The sequence below is a fragment of the Symphalangus syndactylus genome, chromosome 1 (assembly GCF_028878055.3).
Source record: "Symphalangus syndactylus isolate Jambi chromosome 1, NHGRI_mSymSyn1-v2.1_pri, whole genome shotgun sequence".
In the NCBI taxonomy this organism is placed as follows: domain Eukaryota; kingdom Metazoa; phylum Chordata; class Mammalia; order Primates; family Hylobatidae; genus Symphalangus; species Symphalangus syndactylus.
The window spans coordinates 16,416,164-16,436,131 of NC_072423.2; the positions used below are offsets into that span (position 1 = coordinate 16,416,164).

At 41.1% G+C, this 19,968-nt stretch overlaps 1 long non-coding RNA gene across 1 annotated transcript; it reads right to left on the reverse strand.

The window, feature by feature from the left end:
• Window positions 1-1,577: 1,577 nt before the first annotated feature.
• On the reverse strand, window positions 1,578-19,729 carry LOC134736346 (uncharacterized). The gene is made up of 3 exons (XR_010120302.1): window positions 19,286-19,729; window positions 18,666-18,748; window positions 1,578-2,039 (listed from the first exon to the last, which is right to left on the reverse strand). It is a non-coding gene; the product is annotated as an uncharacterized lncRNA (long non-coding RNA).
• Window positions 19,730-19,968: the final 239 nt, after the last annotated feature.

Below are 19,968 nucleotides of genomic sequence, written 5' to 3' on the forward strand. Positions count from 1 at the left end.
CTGATAATTTTTGACTAGATGCTGAACATTGTGGATGAAAAATTTTAGAAGCTCTGAACTATTATTACCTTCCTTCAAAGAGGGTTAAGTTTTCTTGCTGAAGGAAGGCTAGGTAACGGATTCCTTTGAAACTTGGTTGTAGGCGTTGTTAAGTCTGGCCTATTTAAGTTTTCCTTACTCTTCTGGCACAGCCACCCTGAGGTCTTGATTTAAAGCTTAAGTGCTTACCGACCCCACTCTACTTGAACTCCAGCAACTGTCTCCCCAGCATTTCAATAGCTGCTAATGCCTCTGTTATGGCTCTTCAGCCTCCCTGCTGTTGTTTTCTTCTAAGATTCTTTTTTTAGGCTTTTTTTCTTTCTAAGTTTCTTGAAGTTTTACTCTTTGCATAAATATTTTAAGGGTCCAACAATGGCCAGGCACGGTGGCTCACGCCTGTAATCCCAGCACTTTGGGAGGCTGAGGCGGGCGGATTGAGGTCAGGAGATTGAGACCATCCTGGCTAATACGGTGAAACCCCGTCTCTACTAAAAATTCCAAATATTAGTCGAGTGTGATGTTGGGCGCCTGTAGTCTCAGCTACTCGGGAGGCTGACGCAGGAGAATCGCTTGAACCTAGGAGGCGGAGGTTGCAGTAAGCTGAGATCTCGCCACTGCACTCCAGCCTGGGCCATGAGAGCAAGACTGTGTCTCAAAAAAAAAAAACAAAAAAAACAAAAAAAACAAAAAAAAACAGAGTCCAACAATGGCTTGAAGGAAATTGTATGAAGTTCCTTGTTTTTTGTTATTTTTTGTTGTTGTGGTTTGTGATTCCTCCCTAAGGTTTTGTCCCTCAAGTTCAAGATACTTTGATAGCTCTACACACTGGCTGTTGTCCCTTTACCTGCTAAGACTGCCACTTTCAGCTTGGAGTCTTTTTTTTTTTTTTGAGACGGAGTCTCACTCTGTCGCCCAGGCTGGAGTGCAGTGGCGCAATCTCTGCTCACTGCAAGCTCCGCCTCCCGGGTTCACGCCATTCTCCTGCCTCAGCCTCTCCGAGTAGCTGGGACTACAGGTGCCCGCCACCACGCCTGGCTAATTTTTTGTATTTTTAGTAGAGACGGGGTTTCACCGTGGTCTGGATCTCCTGACCTCGTGATCCGCCCGCCTCGGCCTCCCAAAGTGCTGGGATTACAAGCGTGAGCCACCGCGCCCGGCCATCAGCTCGGAGTCTTTTCATGCATGCTGCAATTTGGAAAATGTGCTCGGGGAAAAACCAGGGTAAACATGGAGCTGCCTCCCTGGGTTTTCTGCCTGGAGCACTGTAACCCATCAAGTCCTGCCTGCCTAAGTTGGCTGCTTCCCAGTGTTTTCTTCATGTTTCAGATGTAGTGTTTTAGGTGGGATGGTTAATCAGCTACAAGATGGCTTTTCACAGCCAGAAGTGGAAGTCATAATCTGACGTTTGATATGCCATGTTTATTTACATGTTTATTGTCTTTCCCTCTCTTCTCCTAGCACCCTCCGTCAGAATGTCGACTCTGTGAGGACAGGCATTTTGTTCAATTAGTATCTCCTCATAAAAGGTGCTCAATAAATATTGTATTCAATCGTCAATCACTGAAATCCAGAACAAGCGGAAGTAAAACCTATTGATACCGAGAAATGACAGGTAAAATAAAATTCAGAGTGATCATATGGTAGTCACTTTATAAAATGTGAATTTTGTTATGCTTTGTATAACCTCAATAAGCAAGACAAAACTTGCCTCCGATAAAACCAAGTCTTCTGTGGGAAGGTGAGGCTAGCCATTGCTTTCCACAGTGAGGCTGACTCTGAAGCCCAAGACCTGATCTTGAAAGGAAAATTCATCTTCATCAGCTCAGGCTGTTACAACAAAATACCACGGACTGGGCACCTTACATAACAGGAATTTATTTCTCATAGTTCTGAACACTGGAAGTCCAAGATCAAGGTGCCAGCAGGGTCGGTGTCTAGTGAAGTCTCTCTCCTTGGGTTGCAGATGACTGTCTTCTCACCATGTTTTCACATGGCCTTTCCTTAGTGTATGCAGGTAGAGAGAGAGAGAGAGAAAGCAAGTGAGGGAGAGAACACCCATGCACAAACATGAGTGCACTCTGGTGTCTTTTCTTATTACTATTATCATTATTTTTAAAGATAGGGTGTTGCACTAAAACCCAGGCTGGAACACAGTGACGCGACCATAGCTCATTGCAGCCTCGACCTGGGCTTAAGCAATCCTCTCACATCAGCCTCCCAAGTAGCTGGGACTACAGGCACACACCACCATGCCCGGCTATTTTTTTATTATTATTATTTTTAACAGAGACAGGGTCTCACTATGTTTCCCAGGCTGGTCTTGAACTCCTGGCCTCAAGTGATACTCCTGTCTTGGCCTGGGATCCCAAAGGGCTGGGATTACAAGTGTGAGCCACTGCACCTGGTCCGTGCTCTTCTTGTAAGGGCACTAATCCTATTAGGGGGGGCCCTACCTTCATGACCTCATCAAACCCTAATTACCCCTGAAAGGCCCCAGCCCCAAATACCATCACATGGGTGTGTTAGGGCTTCAATATATGAATTTTGGAGGGACACAAACTTTCAGTTCATAACAGTGAGGGTGGATCAGATCCCAGCTGGTGGTTGGGTGGGCCGCCTCAGCTTTTTTTTTTTGAGACAGAGTCTCGCTGTCGCCCAGGCTGGAGTGCAGTGGTGCGACCTCGGCTCACTGCAGACTCCGCCCCCGGGGGTTCATGCCATTCACCTGCCTCAGCCTCCCAAGTAGCTGGGACTACAGGCGCCCGCCACCTCACCCGGCTAATTTTTTGTATTTTTAGTAGAGACGGGGTTTCACTGTGTTAGCCAGGATGGTCTCGATCTCCTGACCCCGTGATCCGCCCGCCTTGGCCTCCCAAAGTGCTGGGATTACAGGCGTGAGCCACCGCGCCCGGCCTACCTCAGCTTTTTAACCTGAGGCCTCTTGTCCTATTTGTGTAGCCCCCGACTCCTCTCTTTTTTCCCATTCAGTTAGATGTTTAGTTGTAATATTTCTGCATGGTGTATATGATGTTTTGGTGGTTTAAAAATTGTGCACACTTTGGGAGGCCAAGGTGGGCATGTTACCTAAGGTCAGGAGTTCAAGACTAGCCTGGCCAACATGGTGAAACCCCATCTCTACTAAAAATACAAAAAATTAGTCGAGTGCATTGGCATGCGCCTGTAATCCCAGCTACTCAGGAGGCTGAAGCAGGAGAATTGCTTGAACTCGGGAGGCGGAGGCTGCTGTGAGCTGAGATTGCACCACCGTGCTCCAGCCTGGGCAACAGAGCGAGACTCCATGTCAACAACAACAACAACAACAACAACAACAACAAAATGTGCACAAACCCAACCATACCCAAGAGGATTTTGGTTTTCTTTTATTATCTGAGCAGTCAGATTTACTCTGGAACGGAAAACATTCCTGCAGTTGATTTGTTTTTGCTCTGCTCTTGCCACCTTAAATCCAGGAGTCTTCCAAACCTAGCACAGCTTTTTTCTATCTCCAGAAATAGCATTTTTAATAATTCTGTGTTGCATTCGTTCAGGTTGTTCCAGTATCTAACAAAACTTTCTTTCAAAAACAAGACTTTTGTAGTTGTTAAAGATTCAATTCCGACGTATTTCCTACAGCTGTCACATTCAAATAGGTTAAAGGTAAAAAATATATATAAGTTGCCGAAACGATTCTATTGAAGTTTAAAATCTACAACCTCTTTTTCTTCTTCTGGTACAGCAGTGCTTTTTCTTATGGGTTTCCAAATGAAGCCATTTTAATGAAAAAAAATATGCCAAGGCACCAGGCTGAAATGTGCACCAATACTTTGCTGTGATCTTGGAGCTTTCAATAAGTGTGTCTGCATGTCCCTGAATAATTAACAAAATGGGTTGTTCATGGCTTTGATCACTTTCTAAGCTGGTCTCTTGATTTACCTAGGCAATGGCCTCTTTTTCATATGAGAATGCCTCTTCAGAAGGCAACAAGATTGTGAAGCCAAACTTTGATCTATATCCTTTGATTATGGGAAAAACATGAATGTAATTTACTTAATTAGAAACCATGTAATTTTTGAAGCCTCAGTTGGCAAGTACAGCTAAGGTGTGGTGTGTAGTTTATATTTATGCCTTCAGGGTCCCACTCTAAGAGTTCTTACTTCCTAATCCTAACTACATATTTCCCTAGTAATGACAGTTGATGGCTGTTTTGCGATTGCCTTAAAAAGTGATTTAATTTTCATCAGTTTTTTTTTTCCTTACTCCTAAGGAAGTAGTTTTTCCCTGTTTAGAATTTAAAGACAATTGGTGGATTCCAGAAATTCAGCAAATGTCAACTAGAAAGGGAAATTTGAACTTGAGCTTTAGAACAATTTGAACTGAATATTTTTTTCCTTTATGACTTATACACTGAAATACCTACACGTTTATAGTGTTTCAAGTCATTTGTGACTTTTCAAGCTATCTACATTTGCCATGTAATGGGGAGATAAAGTGTGAAATCTGCATTTAACTTAATTAATATGTATTACTAGCTCAAGGGCATGAAAGAGTTCATCTACAGACATCAAATATGTAATATTTATCAACTAGTAAATTGTTATCCTTCATCATTAATTGATAGAGCCTTAAACTGTAACACTGTTGTTAAACTATTTGAGTTGAAAGGATTTCCCTCTCTATAGGAACTGGGTGGTAAGCCCTTAGCAGGGTGGGAATATATTTCTATTGTTCCCTCAGGAAGTTAAAATGCAAGACATATAAATGTTCACATAACCAAAATCTCTTAGGAAGCTCTGTGTAAAAGCAATAGATGTATTTTTTTTCAACTTCATTTCCATATTAGCCTTAGGGTGAAAATTCAATTTTAATATCTTAATGTTTATTTCTATTCAGAACTTGTGGTAGAAATGAATATGTCTGGACCCAGAGGTTGAGAATATAACTAAGGTAACTCTGAATTTTAGTATGAAATTTTTGATTGCATTTCTCACTACCTGATAGTTTAGGATTTTTAAAAAAATCTAAATAGATTACAAAATAAAGTTCTGGGGCAAATTCCCTAACAGCTCTCGTCTTTCCTGATACTGAATCGGAGATTATATCTTTATAGCACTCATTTTGGCAATTAATCATAGACTCCTTAACTGTTCACTGTCTAACTGTCTTACCTTCCCAAAAAGATTATAAAAAACTTACAGCGGAAGATGGCCGAATAGGAACAGCTCCAGTCTACAGCTCCCAGCGTGAGCAACGCAGAAGACGGGTGATTTCTGCATTTCCAACTGAGGTACCAGGTTCATCTCACTGGGGCCTGTCGGACAGTAGGTGCAGGACAGTGGGTGCAGCCCACTGAGCATGAGCCAAAGCAGGGTGAGGCATCACCTTACCTGGGAAGTGCAAGGGGTCAGGGAATTCCCTTTCCTAGCCAAGGGAAGCTGGGACAGACGGTACCTGGAAAATTGGGTCACTCCCATCCTAATACTGCGCTTTTCCAATGGTCTTAGCAAACGGCACACCAGGAGATTATACCCTGTGCCTGGCTCGGAGGGTCCTATGCCCATGGAGCCTCGCTCATTGCTAGCACAGTAGTCCGAGTTCTAACTGCAAGGCAGCAGCGAGGCTGGGGGAGGGGCGCCTGCCATTGCTGAGGCTTGAGAAGGTAAATAGAGTGGCCTGGAAGCTTGAACTGGGTGGAGCCCATCGCAGCTCAAGGAGGCCTGCCTCTGTAGACTCCACCTCTGGGGGCAGGGCATAGCTGAACAAAAGGCAGCAGAAACCTCTGCAGACTTAAATGTCCCTGTCTGACAGCTTTGAAGAGAGTAGTGGTTCTCCCAGCACGGAGTTTGAAATCTGAGAATGGACAGACTGCCTCTTCAAGTGGGTCCCTGACCCCTGAGTAGCCTAACTGGGAGGCACCCCCCAGTAGAGGCAGACTGACACCTCAAATGGGCAGGTACCCCTCTGAGATGAAGCTTCCAGAGGAACGATCAGGCAGCAACATTTGCTGTTCAGCAACATTTGCTGTTCTGCAGCCTCCGCTGCTGATACCCAGGCAAACAGGGTCTGGAGTGGACCTCCAGCAAACTCCAACAGACCTGCAGCTGAGGGTCCTGACTGTTAGAAGGAAAACTAACAAACAGAAAGGACATCCACACCAAAACCTCATCTGTACATCACCATCATCAAAGACCAAAGGTAGATAAAACCACAAAGATGGGGAAAAAACAGAGCAGAAAAGCTGAAAATTCTAAAAATCAGAGCACCTCTCCCCCTCCAAAGGAACACAGCTCCTTGCCAGCAACGGAACAAAGCTGGATGGAGAATAACTTTGACAAGTTGAGAGAAGAAGGCTTCAGATGATCAGACATCTCTGAGCTAAAGGAGGAAGTTTGAACCCATTGCAAAGAAGCTAAAAACCTTGAAAAAAGATTAGACGAATGGCTAACTAGAATAACCAGTGTAGAGAAGTCCTTAAGTGGCCTAATGGAGCTGAAAACCATGACACGAGAACTACGTGACACATGCACAAGCTTCAGTAGCTGATTTGATCAGGTGGAAGAAAGGGTATCAGTGATTGAAGATCAAATGGATGAAATGAAGCAAGAAGAGAAGTTTAGAGAAAAAAGAGTTAAAAGAAATTAACAAAGCCTTCAAGAAATATGGGACTATGTGAAAAGACCAAATCTATGTCTGATTGGTGTACCTGAAAGTGACAGGGAGAATGGAACACAGTTGGAAAACTTACTCTGCAGGATATTATCCAGAACTTCCCCAACCTAGCAAGGCAGGCCAACATTCAAATTCAGGAAATACAGAGAATGCCACAAAGATACTCTCAAGAAGAGCAACTCCAAGACACATAATTGTCAGATTCACCAAAGTTGAAATGAAGGAAAAAATGTTAAGGGCAGCCAGAGAGAAAGGTCGGGTTACCCACAAAGGGAAGCCCATCAGACTAACAGCAGACCTCTTGGCAGAAACTCTACAAGCCAGAAGAGAGTGGGGGCCAATATTCAACATTCTTAAAGAAAAGAATTTTCAACCCAGAATTTCTGATCCAGGCAAACTAAGCTTCATAAGTGAAGGAGAAATAAAATCCTTTACAGACAAGCAAATGCTGAGAGATGTTGTCACCACCAGGCCTGCCCAACAAGAGCTCCTGAAGGAAGCACTAAACATGGAAAGGAACAACTGGTACCAATCACTGCAAAAACATGCCAAATTGTAAAGACCATCGATGCTAGGAAGAAACTTCATCAACTAACGAGCAAAATAACCAACTAACATCATAATAACAGGATCAAATTCACACATAACAATATTAACCTTCAATGTAGTAAATGGGCTAAGTGCTCCAATTAAAAGACACAGACTGGCAAATTGGATAAAGAGTCAAGACCCATCAGTGTGCTGTATTCAGGAGACCCACCTCACGTGCAGAGACACACATAGACTCAAAATAAAGGGATGGAGGAAGATCTACCAAGTAAATGGAAAACAAAAAAAGGCAGGGGTTGCAATCCTAGTCTCTGATAAAACAGACTTTAAACCAACAAAGATCAAAAGAGACAAAGAAGGTCATTACATAATGGTAAAGGGATCAATTCAACAAGAAGAGCTAACTATCCTAAATATATATGCTCCCAATACAGGAGCACCCAGATTCATAAAGCAAGTCCTTAGAGACCTACAAAGAGACTTAGACTCCCACACAATAATAATGGGGGACTTTTACACCCCACTGTCAACATTAGGCAGATCAACGAGACAGAAAGTTAATAAGGATATCCAGGAATTGAACTCAGCTCCGCACCAAGCGGACCTAATAGACATCTACAGAACCCTCTACCCCAAATCAACAGAATATACATTCTTCTCAGCACCACATCACACTTATTCCAAAATTGACCACATAGTTGGGAGTAAAGCACTCCTCAGCAAATGTGAAAAACAGAAATTATAACAAACTGTCTCTCAGACCACAGTGCAATCAAACTAGAACTCAGGATTAAGAAACTCACTCAAAACCACTCAACTACATGGAAACTGAACAACCTGCTGCTGAATGACTACTGGGTATATAATGAAATGAAGGCAGAAACAACGATGTTCTTTGAAACCATGAGAACAAAGACACGACATACCAGAATCTCCGGGACACATTTAAAACAGTGTGTAGAGGGAAATTTATAGCACTAAATGCGCACAAGAGAAAGCAGGAAAGATCTAAAGTTGACACCCTAACATCATAATTAAAAGAACTAGAGAAGCAAGAGCAAACACATTCAAAAGCTAGTAGAAGGCAAGAAATAACTAAGATTAGAGCAGAACTGAAGGAGATAGAGACACAAAAAATGCCTCAAAAAATCAATGAATCCAGGAGCTGGTTTTTCGAAAAGATCAACAAAATTGATAGACCGCTATCAACACTAATAAAGAAGAAAAGAGAGAAGAATCAAATAGATGCAATAAAAAATGAAAAAGGGGATATCACCACCGATCCCACAGAAATACAAACTACCATCAGAGAATACTATAAACACCTCTACGCAAATAAACTAGAAAATCTAGAAGAAATGGATAAATTCCTGGACACATACACCCTCCCAAGACTAAACCAGGAAGAAGCTGAATCCCTGAACAGACCAACAACAGGCTCTGAAATTGAGGCAATAATTAATAGCCTACTAACCAAAAAAGTCCAGGACCAGACAGAGTCACAGCTGAATTCTACCACTGGTACAGGGAGGAGCTGGTACCATTCCTTCTGAAACTATTCCAATCAACAGAAAAAGAGGGAATCCTCCCTAACTCATTTTATGAGGCCAGCATCATCCTGATACCAAAGCCTGGCAGACACACAACAAAAAAAGAGAATTTTAGACCAATATCCTTGATGAACATCAATGCAAAAATCCTCAATAAAATACTGGCAAACCGAATCCAGCAGCACATCAAAAAGCTTATACACCATGATTAAGTGGGCTTCATCCCTGGGATGCAAGGCTGGTTCAACATACGCAAATCAATAAATGTAATCCAGCATATAAACAGAATCAAAGACAAAAACCACACGATTATCTCAATAGATGTAGAAAAGGCCTTTGATAAAATTCAACAGCCTTCATGCTAAAAACTCTCAATAAATTAGGTATTAATGGGACGTATCTCAAAATAATAAGAGCTATTCATGACAAACCCACAGCCAATATCATACTGAATGGGCAAAAGCTAGAAGCACTCCCTTTGAAAACTGGCAAAAGACAGGGATGCCCTCTCTCACCACTCCTATTCAACATAGTGTTGGAAGTTCTGCAGGGCAATCAGGCAGGAGAAAGAAATAAAGGGTATTCAATTAGGAAAAGAGGAAGTCAAATTGTCCCTGTTTGCAGATGACATGATTGTATATTTAGAAAACCCCATCATCTCAGCCCAAAAGCTCCTTAAGCTGATAAGCAACTTCAGCAAAGTCTCAGGATACAAAATCAATGTGCAAAAATCACAAGCATTCTTATACACCAATAACAGACAAACAGACAGCCAAATCATGAGTGAACTCCCATTCACAATTGCTTCAAAGAGAATAAAATACCTAGGAATCCAACTTACAAGGGATGTGAAGGACCTCTTCAAGGAGGACTACAAACCACTGCTCAACAAAATAAAAGAGGACACAAACAAATGGAAGAACATTCCATGCTCATGGATAGGAAGAATCAATATCGTGAAAATGGCCATACTGCCCAAGGTAATTTATAGATTCAATGCCATCCCCATCAAGCTACCAATGACTTTCTTCACAGAATTGGAAAAAAACTACTTTAAAGTTCATATGGAATGAAAAAAGAGCCCGTGTTGCCAAAACAATCCTAAACCAAAAGAACAAAGCTGGAGGCATCATGCTACCTAACTTCAAACTATACTACAAGGCTACAGTAACCAAAACAGCATGGTACTGGTACCAAAACAGAGATATAGACCAATGGAATAGAACAGAGCCCTCAGAAATAATACCACACAGCTACAATCATCTGATCTTTGACAAACCTGACAAAAACAAGCAATGGGGAAAGGATTCCCTATTTAATAAATGGTGCTGCGAAAACTGGCTAGCCATATGTGGAAAGCTGAAACTGGATCCCTTCCTTACACCTTATACAAAAATTAATTCAAGATGCATTAAAGACTTAAATGTTAGACCTAAAACCATAAAAACCCTAGAAGAAAACCTAGGCAATACCATTCAGGACATAGGCATGGGCAAGTACTTCATGTCTAAAACACCAAAAGCAATGGCAACAAAAGCCAATATTGATAAATGAGATCTAATTAAACTAAAGAGCTTCTGCCCAGCAAAAGAAACTACCATCAGAGTGAACAGGCAGCCTACAGAATGGGAGAAAATTTTTGTAATCTACTCATCTGACAAAGAGCGAATATCCAGAATCTACAAAATACTCAAACAAATTTACAAGAAAAAAAACAAACAACCCCATCAAAAAGTGGGCGAACAGACACTTCTCAAAAGAAGACATTTATGCAGCCAACAGACACATGAAAAAATGCTCATCATCAGTGGCCATCAGAGAAATGCAAATCAAAATCACAATGAGATACCATCTCACACCAGTTAGAATGGCCATCATTAAAAAGTCAGGAAACAACAGGTGCTGGAGAGGATGTGGAGAAATAGGAACACTTTTACACTGTTGGTGGGACTGTAAACTAGTTCAACCATTGTGGAAGTCAGTGTGGTGATTCCTCAGAGATCTAGAACTAGAAATACCATTTGACCCAGCCATCCCATTACTGGGTATATACCCAAAGGACTATAAATCATGCTGCTATAAAGACACATGCACACGTATGTTTATTGTGGCACTATTCACAATAGCAAAGAGTTGGAACCAACCCAAATGTCCAACAACGATAGAATGGATTAAGAAAATGTGGCACATATACACCATGGAATACTATGCAGCCATAAAAAATGATGAGTTCATGTCCTTTGTAGGGACATGGATGAAACTGGAAAACGTCATTCTCAGTAAACTATTGCAAGGACAAAAAACCAAACACCGCATGTTCTCACTCATAGGTGGGAATTGAACAATGAGAACTCGTGGACACAGGAAGGGGAACATCACACTCCGGGGACTGTTGTGGGGTGGAGGGAGGGAGGAGGGACAGCATTAGGAGATATACCTAATGCTAAATGACGAGTTAATGGGTGCAGTAAAACAACATGGCACATGGATACATATGTAACAAACCTGCACATTGTGCACATGTACCCTAAAACCTAAAGTATAATTAAAAAAAAAAAAAGAAAGAAAATGTGGTACATATACACTATGGAGTACTATGCAGCCATAAAAAATGGTGAGTTCACGTCCTTTGTAGGGACATGGATGAAGCTGGAAACCACCATTCTCAGCAAAATATCGCAAGGACAAAAAACCAAACACTAGGCCGGGCGCGGTGGCTCACGCCTGTAATCCCAGCACTTTGGGAGGCCAAGGCGGGCGGATCATGAGGTCAGGAGATCGAGACCATCCTGGCTAACACGGTGAAACCCCGTCTCTACTAAAAATACAAAAAATTAGCCGGGCGTGGTGGTGGGCACCTGTAGTCCCAGCTACTTGGGAGGCTGAGGCAGGAGAATGGCGTGAACCCAGGAGGCAGAGCTTGCAGTGAGCCAAGATAGCGCCACTGCACTCCGGCCTGGGCGAAAGAGTGAGACTCCTTCTCAAACATAAAAAAATAAAAAAAAAAAAACAAAAAAAAAAGAAAAAAAAACAAACACTGCATGTTCTCACTCATAGGTGGGAATTGAACAATGAGAACACTTGGACACAGGAAGGGGAACATCACACACCGGGGCCTGTCGTGGGATGGGGGCAGGGGGAGGTATAACATTAGGAGATGTACCTAACGTAAATGACAAGTTAATGGGTGCAGCACACCAACATGGCACATATATACATATGTAACAAACTTCCACATTGTGCACATGTACCCCAGAACTTAAAGTATAACAACAATAAAAAAAACATACATACACACACACAAATAAGTGGTAGCCAACATTAAAAAAAAAAAAAAAACTTATAGAGCATAAGGTTGTAACACTGCTATAATACCTAGTCTCTAGGACTTAATTACTTCCTTTAAAATGTTTCTAAAATTAATCATAATTTTTAGTATGACATTAGCAGGCACATATGCCAAAATTGCTCACAACAAAGATACAGGTGATTAGAAAATTCTTGAAGTCTTTCTTTTCCTTCCTAACTTGAATACTTAAAAATGATGTCTTTTGGCTGGGTGTGGTGGCTCACGCCTGTAATCCCAGCACTTTGGGAAGCCGAGGCAGATGGATCACCTGAGGTCCGGAGTTCAAGACCAGCCTGACCAACATGGTGAAACCCCGTCTCTACTAAAAATACAAAAAGTAGCCAGGCGTGGTAGCACGTGCCTGTAATCTCAGCTACTCGGGAGGCTGAGGCAGAAGAATTGCTTGAACCCAGAAGGCAGAGGTTGCAGTGAGCTGAGATTGTGCCATTGCACTCCAGCCTGGGCAACAAAAGCAAAACTGTCTCAAAAAAAAAAAAAAAAAAAGATGTCTTTTTAAAAATCTAAAATGCATATGTATCTTAAATTAATTATCTTTCAAAGGGAACCATGCAAGTTTCATATATATATATATGTATTTTTCTTTTTTTTGAGATAAGTTCTCGCTCTGTCTCCCAGGCTGGAATGCAATGGTGTGATCCCAGCTCACTGTAGCCTCAACCTCCCAGGCTCAAGCAATCTTCCCATCTCAGCCTCCCAAGTAGTACCACCAAACCTGGCTAATTTTTATATTTTTTAATGGAGTTGGGGTCTGGCCATGTTGCCCACGCTGGTCTCGAACTCCTGGGTTCAAGTGAACCTTCTGCCTCAGCCTCCCAAAGTACTGGGATTATAGGCATGAGCTACTGCACCCGGCCTCTGATATAAATTTTAAAAGGAAAAATAATAAAGGACAATTGTCATCACTCATGGCCATATCTGAGTATTCTGGATTCTATAATCTAGAGAAACTTAGGTTACTGAACATCAAAATCACAAAGAGGCCACCAAACCACTTTTACTGGTGTTCTATAGGGTGGAAAAAGGATGTGATACAGAAGAAAGAAATAGCTAAAGCTTTTTGTCTCTGGTTTTGGGAGATAAGTAAAGAAGAGAGGGAGCCTGGTATTTATGTCTCTCTACCTCTTGGTTCCCACATTTCCAGGAAGATTTGATGTTTTAGAACAGCAATATGCCAACTGAGCTAAGTACATGAAAGTCTAGAGGTTAAATACATGTAAACTTCTCTTAAGTAAGCAGGTATGGATAGTTTAAAAGAATTAGTTCCCAGATCCTCAAGTACCATGTCTATTCTCTTCTGAAAGTGATCTTCCTGAGAATGTGCTTGGGGAGACATCATTCTGGTTAACTCTCTCTTCACAAGTATCCTTCTCTGTCACTCCATTGATATGACATGCCATGTAGGCCACTGGCCACACCATATCCTCACCAATCTCGGCTTTGTTCTGGAGACAGAGGGAGACAGATTTCCAACCCAGAATACTACACAGAGCCTAACCAGTAAACAAACAGACATACAAATGAGTGGAATAAAGAGATTTTAAGGCATTCAAACTAAAGAAGAAAAAATAATCATGCACTTTTTCTCAGGGAGCTATTGGAGGATGTGCTCCAACAAAAAGTGGGAGTAAACCCAGAGACAGGTGATCCCCAACATAGGAGAAATATGAAGGGAATCCTTGGAGTGATAATAAGATAACTCACTAAGTATCACTCGGAGTGATACTAAGAGTAACTTAAGGATATCTTAAGGTTAGCAGCTACAGTAGACTAGAGAGCAATCCATCCAAGTTCAAAGGAAAAAGCATGAGGAGAAGTAGGGATGTTTCAAGAAGAAAGAAAAATGTATAGATTATCTGTTGTGTTTCAATGTACTGAGAAATAATTTCCAATTCTGATGAAAACTTCAAAGATGACCAATACATAGAAAATTAAGTGAATGAAAAAAATGTGACAAATAATGAGACTGCAGTTGTACAAGAAATGTTATACAGGAAAAAATAATCATAGCACAATATATGTTTTAGTTATAAAAATATTTACTGGCTTATAATAATTTGAATACCTCCAAAAATTGGGATAGAACACTTTTGGGAGAATGAGGGAAGAAACAATATGTATGTGTGTGAGTGTGTGGGTATATAAAAGAATTAAAGCATTATATTTATGAAAGTAAGTCGACAGTTAATGCCCTAATGCTAAGGTCTAACCTAAACAAGAAAATCCAGAAATAGTAGTTTACACTGGTAACAGACCAAAAGATTTTAGAAATCAGATAGGGAGCTTTAAGTGTGATAGGCAGAATAACGGCCCCTAAACATATCCACATCTTAATCCCCAGAAACTGTGAGTATATTGCCTTTTGTGACAAAAGGAACTTTGCAGATGTGATTAAGTTAAGGATCTTGAGATGGGGAGATTATCCTGGATTTATCTAAATGCAAACAATCCAATCACCTGAATCTTTCACAGCAGGTTATCTTTTCTGGCTGAAGTGAGGAAGAGGGAGAAAGATGCAAAGTTTGACAAGAGTTGGACCTGCCATTGCTGGCTTTGAAGATGAAGGGGAGGCCCTGAGCCAAAGAATGTGGATGGCCTTTGGAACTTAGGAATGGGGAAATGAGGATCTCAGTTCTACAACCTCAAAGAACTAAATTCTGCCAGCAACTTAAATGAGCAAGTAAACAGATTCTCCGCAAGAGTCTCTAGGAAGGAACTCAGCACTTTGAACATGTAGATTTTAGCTCAATGAGACCTATGCTGCACTTACCATCTCCAGCCTGTCAGATGATACATCTGTGTTATTCGAAGTCACTAAGTGTGTGATATTTGCCACAGCAGCCAACAGAAATCTGTTGAGGTACAGTGAAGAAGAGATATTTTAAATTCTGTGGTACTTTTTACATGAATACATTTGTTTTAAATGTGTAACAATTTTAAAACTTCAGTAAAATAAGAATTTAAGGATATTTTCTTGATGCGATTAAAAATATTTAATTAAAACCTTCTGGCTTCTCTTCCATCAGGTACATTTACACATGAATTCTGGTGGCGTATGGAGTCCATGAAATGGGAGAAAGGACCCTGATTCCCAGTTCATTTTGATGTTCCCCTAAGCTTAAACTGACATAGCTGTGGTGGTTTAAAGTTGTGGCTGCAAAGTTTTTGACATTCCTACTATTAAGGGGGTTATGAGCCCTTCTCTTTTATCTGGGCTGGCTTGTGACTGAGTTGACCAGTAAACAGTACCTGTGACAGTAGAGGACTTCTGGTGTAGGTTATAAAAGACCATGGTGCTCTGTCTCATTCACGCTTGGAGTCCTGAGCCACCATCTACAATGTCTGGCTGCACTGAGATCATCATGCTGCACAAGCCACATGTAGGTGCTCTGCTCAACCAACACTGCTAAGTGGATTCTTCAGCCATCTTTGACCAGACACATGCACAAAGCCTTCCTGTGTAGGAAACTATCTTAGAACCCTCCAGCCCAGCCCACCTGTCAGCTGAATAACACTGAGTGGTCTTTGCCAACCCTTCTTAGAACAGAAGAACCACCCAGATGATCCCTATCCAAATTCCAGACCCACAAAATCAGGAGATGTAATAAATTGTTGTAAGTCAACAATTTAAAGTTTTGGGACAGTTTACTGTGTAACAATAGATGCCTACAATATAATTTTATTAGAAGACAGTTTCTGATCATGGCTTTCACACCCTTAACATCAAATCTGACCTTGGGGATCTTGGCTGAGCTCCAAAAGCCATGGTATTTGGTTCTCTATTGCAGGACAGTAGCCAGTCCCCAACCAATGTCCTGTACCTGAAGACACTCCCAACTCTTGGTCTCATAAAATCCAACTATCTCCCCAGGAAGGGCCACTTTCTTTTTGCACCCCCAGAACAAAACTTGTTTCCCCTAATGTGCCTCATAAAACAAAATTAGCTTCCCTCTAGGTCAGGGATATCCAGAACTCAAGGACTTCAAGACCAGCTATCTTGCTTAACAAAGAAAAAGGGGAAATTTCTCATGGTTCCATGGTAGGAAAAATGCGACCACCAATAATCAACCAACTTCTCACCCCTATAAAACAACATGCCTTATTCAGTGGTGGTGGGTTGAGGCAAAGAGGGGGTGTTTAAATGTTACCGTTAAAAAAATAATTGTTGGTTACTTATTGTAGTGTAGCCAGAGAATGTGGGTTTCATATTTTGTAATTTTTAGAATCTGCTGAGATATTCTTTTTCTTTGACACAGAGTTTCTCTCGTTGCCCAGGCTGGAGTGCAATGGTGCGATCTCGGCTCACTGCAACCTCTGCCTCCCAGGTTCAAGCGATTCTCCTGCCTCAGCGTCCTGAGTAGCTGGGATTACAGGCGCCCCCAACCACGCCCGGCTAATTTTTTTGTATTTTTAGTAGAGATGGAGTTTCTCCATGTTGGTCAGGTTGGTCTTGAACTCCCGACCTCAGGTGATCCACCCACCTCGGCCTCCCAAAGTGCTGGGATTACAGGCATGAGCCACCGCACCCGGCCTGAGATATTCTTAAAGTCCTATGATATGATCAGTTCTTTACATCTTCCAAATGTTTATATTGAATATATACATGAATATGTTTTAAAATACCTGTTAATTATTCAATTCTTGTAATAATAAACGCTTGCATAGTATTCACTCTGGGCCAGGTGCTGTTTCAGAAATTTTAGATAAATTAACTCTTAAGTGAGAGCCCTCTGAGGCTGGAGCTGTTACTACTACCACAATAAACTTAATCAGTAAAGTGAAGGCAGTGAGAAGCTAAATGGCATTGCTAGTATGTGGCAAGGCAAGGGTTTGCACTCAGGCAGTGTTATTTATATTCTAAAGGCCACGTGGCTTATGTAGACTTTATTTCAAGCCACTTATGTTATTTTGAAAGAGTTACAGCATGGCTTATTAACAAACAAGTTTTATTTGCTGACAACCCTAGTTAACTCTCAATGCTTAACATCTTTATGGTATTTCTCTCCTCTGGTACTTCTAGTTACTCCATTTTTGCTTACTTTGTAGAAATTGTTTGACAGTATTGCTGACATTTAAGTATTCTTGTATATTTCTTTATATTGGTGATTTCCTTATTTCTTTTTTTCTCCTTTGCCGCCTTTTTATTCTAAAGGTTTAAGAGACAAAAAATGACTAGGTTGCCTTAATTACAATGGTTTGAATGAATTAGTTTAGTTTTCCTTTTTAATCTGTGTTCTCTTTATATCCTAGCCTAGTTTCTGGGAGGTGCAAGGCACTGAGTGACTCATTGGGACCTGCTGAGTCATTAGAGAGAGTGCCTGAGGGACAGAGGCCAAACTACAACTTAAGCTATCTGGAATCTTACCTCTGCTGTCTTACTGGCTGTCTACATGGGGCTACATTTTAACTATGGCTTACAGGTAATCATTTAATGTCATGTTCTTTCTATCTTTTCCCCTCTAAAGTGGTAGTAATCATCCTTTATCTCTCCATCTCTCCACCAGGATATTGCAAAGATTAATTATTATTAAAAACAAAATGAAATTATCAATCCCTTCAGGAATATATTTGCTGTATTAATATAAGAAACTATTCTCATGGTTTCCTTGATTTTTATAGCTGTGCTTATTGTGCCCCTTCTCAATGAAGGAGATATTCCAAATTTCTCCTAGAGGCATCTGGCATTGATTTAAAATCGATTCAGTGGCTGAAGAACCCTGAAACTGTCCCAGCGGGTTCTTACTCTGCCAGGTAAATATTTCCAAGAACTAACATGCTAAGTTTGAGACTGGTTATTCATGATTTAACTGTTAGAGCTGTATTGTTTTTGAGTTTCTTTGGGGTTACCTTTCTGGAATTTCTATGATTTTGTGCATCCCACTCATCTGTGTCAGTGTATGTTCTTCAAGACTGAGGGATACGAGACCTGGCAGGAACAACCTACTTGCTAAGGAAGGACATTCAATATGTACTTAATAAGATGTTCAGAGGTAAATTTTCCCAGACTGGTCATGGGGTTCCCTGCTTTCTTCCTTCCACTCCAACATCTGCAGCATGTTTAGTTTTTATATTTAAGTTTGATGATTCATGGCCACCCAATCATTGCCACACTTCTAGACAGCAAGTCTTTACTTGACCCTGTACACGTCAGAAGTGGAGAGACTGCAAAGATGGCAAGAGAAAACTCTTCTTCCAGCCCTGTCTCCTTTCATCCAGGAATGAAAATCTTTCTCGATCTTACATCTACTGAATCTCATGGGCTTTCTGGCTCTGCAAGGGTGGCTGGAAAAAATGAGTATCTTGCTTTTTCAGCATCTACATTGAGAGGCAGGCAAGGAAAAGGTGGATGAAGACCAATTAACTGAAGTGTCTGTCACGACTAACAAATTCTTTTTCTCTTTTCCTCTCTTCTACTCCACAGAAATCATTGCCTGTCAACAGCCCCTAACCCCACCTCCCCACCCCCACTCTTGGGAATGGACTCTGAAACTCACCATCAGGAAAGTTGATGTTTCCCATCTAGGATGGAAGAATGGGATTCTGAACTTTGTCACTGTTTCTGAAACATCATCAGCTCCTGTAATTGCATGGTTGGGACAGATCTGTTTAAATTGCTTTGAAGTTTTCCCAGGAAATCCCCACAAAATTGTGCAACCCAAGGAATTGAGGTGGAAAAAATGGCACTGGCATCTCACCACGACCTTGTGAAGGAGGCAGGTAGCCACTCATATTTATGATTTAAAAAATGAGGGATCAACAATTAAAGGGGTAACAGTTCTAGGTGCTTGGACTATTAGTTTTATCAAAAACACAGTCAGTATAGGTTCATTGACAGCTGGTATTCCTCATGTGAAATTAGATCCCCCTTTGAAATTATTGTTTCTCTCATTTTCCTTGCTTTTACATAAAAGTTTTTTTTTTTTTCTGTAAATAGTTAGATAATGGCATGGGATGACACTGTAAATAGGCAATATACCATACAATCAATTCTATGTATTAATTCCATAACAGTTTCCTCATTAATAGAAATACAGGATGCATTCTGGTATCATTATTGTTGACATTTCTCTTTGTTTTTATTATATTCAATAAAATATTGTATTCAACAGCTTACCTCAGAAGAGAAGTTTGATGAGGTTTGATTGTCCTTTAGTTTTACCTTTATCACCAAGACAGGACCCAAAACCTGTCCTCCTCCTAGTGTGGCAGGGCTGTTGCAACGAAGCATGCAGACAACAAACACATCCTTCTAAAGTTCTCCTTCATCTGAAAATAAAGATGACAACTTGATATGAATAAAACCCATAGAATTTTGGAAAATTTTGATGTTTCTCAATCTGCACTCTCTGGTTGGGATTGATTTAACTGAGAGTAACAGAAACGTTGACACCATTTAAACAAATAAGAGGTTTATTTATCTTGCAAACACTACGAAGGTATTCATTTCAGGGCCCAGTGCAGCTGCTCCAGGGCCAGCTCATTTGACCTTTCAGCTTTTCTGTCCTGCATGTGTAACTGCCGAGCATCGGAGAGTTACATTAGCAAGCCAAGAGAAGAAGAAGAAAGATGAAGAAGGAAGAGTAAGTGGCTATAGCAGGAAGTGGAACATTTCCAGAAACCCCAATAAACGTGTATCTTGCCTGAACTACGTCTCACAACCACCTTTAGCTGCAAGAGAGTCTGGTAACTGTAGTTTTTTCACCGGGCACACTGCCATTCCTGTAAAAATTAAAATTTTCTTAATGAGGATGAAATAGAGACATGATGTTGCCTCAGCAACTAGCAGTGTACACCACA